At 41.3% G+C, this 2,719-nt stretch overlaps 1 pseudogene; it reads left to right on the top strand.

The window, feature by feature from the left end:
• The first annotated feature begins 118 nt into the window (after nt 1-118).
• LOC102865794 lies at nt 119-1,122 on the top strand (annotated as a pseudogene).
• Nucleotides 1,123-2,719: the final 1,597 nt, after the last annotated feature.

The following is a 2,719-nucleotide window of genomic DNA, read 5'->3' as shown; positions in this document are numbered from 1 at the left end:
AAAAAAGTTGTGGAAGAATAACCAGAAGACAACTTCCAAGGCATAATAAAGAATGAAAGAATATATACTCCCCTCCCAGCATTGGCACCAGTATCCGGACATGGAATTCCCTTTTCTCATGGCCATGCTTGCAACCCAGCTCCTCCATTCCATGAAGAGCTGCTGTCCCAGACTGCTCTTTGTCCACCTTTCAGCAGTGTAAAATGAAGTCATTGTTATCTCCAGAAGGAAGCTCACCCAGCAGATCAAGCAAGAAAGTACGGCAGGAAATGGCTTCAGGCCACAAGTGGCAGCCCCTCAACATGGTCCTGGTCAGAGAGAATCCTGCAAGTTACTCCTAAATTCTCAACAAGACCAGTACCACTGCTGACGTGGGGATCAGGAGTGGGATGATTTTGAAACCAGCTTCAACTTCTGAGGAAGAACTGTTGGATTTAATCAATAAGCTCAACAGTGTTGGCAATATGGATGGCCTTCTCGTTCAGCTGCCACTCCCAGACCACATCAATGAGAGGAGGGTTTGCAATGTCATGTCTCCAGACAAGGATGTCAACAGCTTTCATGTCATTAACCTAGGGCGGATGTGCCTGGACCAGGACTCCATGCTGCTGGCTAATTCCCGGGGGGGGGTGTGGGAGATCATTAAGCAAACAGGAATCCCCACCCTTGGGAAAAACATGGTTGTGACTGGAAGGTCCAAGAATGTGGGCATGCCCCTCACCATGTTGCTGCACACAGACGGGGCCCATGAACGCCTGGGAGATGATCCTTCTGTTACAATTTCTCATCGACACACTCCTAAAGGGAAGTTGAAGAAACATACAATTCTTGCAGATATTGTGGTATCTGCAGCTGGCACTCCAAACCTGACTACAGCAGATATGATCAAAGAAGGGGCAACTTTCATTGATGTGGGAATAAACAGAATTCAGGACCCTGTAACTGTTAAACCCAAGCTGGTTGGGGATGTGGATTTTTGAAGGAGTCAGGAAGAAAGCTAGATATATCGGTCACCATATTCAGGAAGAACACCATCACTGCAGCAAAAAAAAAAAAAACCTGCTCAGGCCCAAAGAATGGAAATTTCCCAAGTCTAAAGAACTTGGAGTCATGTCTAATTAATGGTGTCATCCACAGCATTAAGAGCCAGTCCAAGCAGCAAACCAGAACTGGCAATATCCCTTATTTATTGTACTGACATGGTTTAAGAAGATGTGTTGTATTTATCGAAAGCAGAGATGGGTGGGTGTTTGCACATATGACAGTCGAATCTCACAGGAGAACACTTCAGCATCAGTCCTATCCTGGGATCTAGTCTTGGGCACCTGGCAACCCGTGGAGGCATCTTCCTGGTGAGAAGGGAGACTTGACGTAGCCAAGCTGCACTCCACGGACTCGGATTGGCCTCTTCTGTGGCTGTATTTCCCGTGTGCTCCTTCAATATGAGTTGATACTTGAGGTTTTAAACCTGTTAAGTTCAAATGGTTAAACCAAAGGGTGAAAAACGTTGCTCGGAGAAAACAAATAAAAAGAGAAGAAAAGGTAATAATTGGGTGTATATTACCCTGAGTTATACACGCATCGGCTGATTACCAAGAGTAGCTAAATAAAATGGAATTGGGTAAGGATTAAAAAGAAGGAAAGCTACACATTCATAATATTCTTCACCTGTAATTATGGTTCAGTCACTTGACAAATGTCCAGATTTGCAGCATGTCTAACTCTTATTTTATGTGTGTTAACTATCCAGTGAGGCTGCTCATCTTTGTTTTCCAGGATTAGCAGTCTTATTCAATATGTGGTCCTATTTTTCTTTTTCTTTATCTTTAAACATCATTGTTAAAAAAAATTCATACTATTAAAAGATGTCTCTGGTTTCTTGGAAGATCCTCTTTTTTTAAGTAAACTGATAGAGTTGGTCGTCAAAATTCCTGGGCAGCTTGTATATGTATGCAACTTATTTTTTTCCACCAAGAATTGTCAGTTCACTGCCTGCTTCTCTCTAAGGTGGCTTTCTTGAAACATTTTTACATATTGAGTTAATAACTTAATTCAACCAGACTTTGATGAAAGAAATTTTTTTTTAATTTTTTTTAATAAAACACCTTTGTCTGGTGTGGCGTGAGTTAATGAAAGGAAAAAAAAAGAATATATATTCAAGAAGATGAGAGAATACCATATAGAATAGACCCCAAAAGAGAAACACCAAGACATATCATAGTCAAATTTGCCAGAACTAAAGATAAGGAAAGCAGTGAGGGAGAAACAAAGCGTAACCTATAAGAGAGAGCAAATAAGTGCCGATTTCTCACCACAAACCATGTGAACAAGAAAACAGTGGAGTCACATAAATAGAACACTTAAAGAACAACTCCCAACCAAGAATATTATACCCAGCAAAACTGTCCATCAAATTTGAAAGAGAGATCAAGACATTCCCAGAAAAACAGAATTTAAGGGAGTTCGTAAAAACAAGACCAGCATTGCAGGGAACATTGAGAGATGTCCTTCTTACACAGAGGCCACGGAAAGCAGAATGGACCAAATTAACCACCAACAACAGCAAAAAGAACTCAACACAATGATAGCAACAAAACCTTGTCTTTCAACTGTTTAAAAGAGATATATAACTAGGTATTTCTGTCATCACAGGAGTCTAGAGCGAGGGCTACATGGTGGAGGGGACCTGGGGTAGGGTTTGTAAAACAATGAAAGAATC

Source organism: Elephantulus edwardii, unplaced genomic scaffold, assembly GCF_000299155.1.
Source record: "Elephantulus edwardii isolate Elephantulus edwardi_28Jun2011 unplaced genomic scaffold, EleEdw1.0 scaffold00059, whole genome shotgun sequence".
Lineage (NCBI taxonomy): Eukaryota > Metazoa > Chordata > Mammalia > Macroscelidea > Macroscelididae > Elephantulus > Elephantulus edwardii.
Note: the sequence above shows the minus strand (reverse complement) of the source record. Positions and strands in the feature narration are given on the sequence as shown.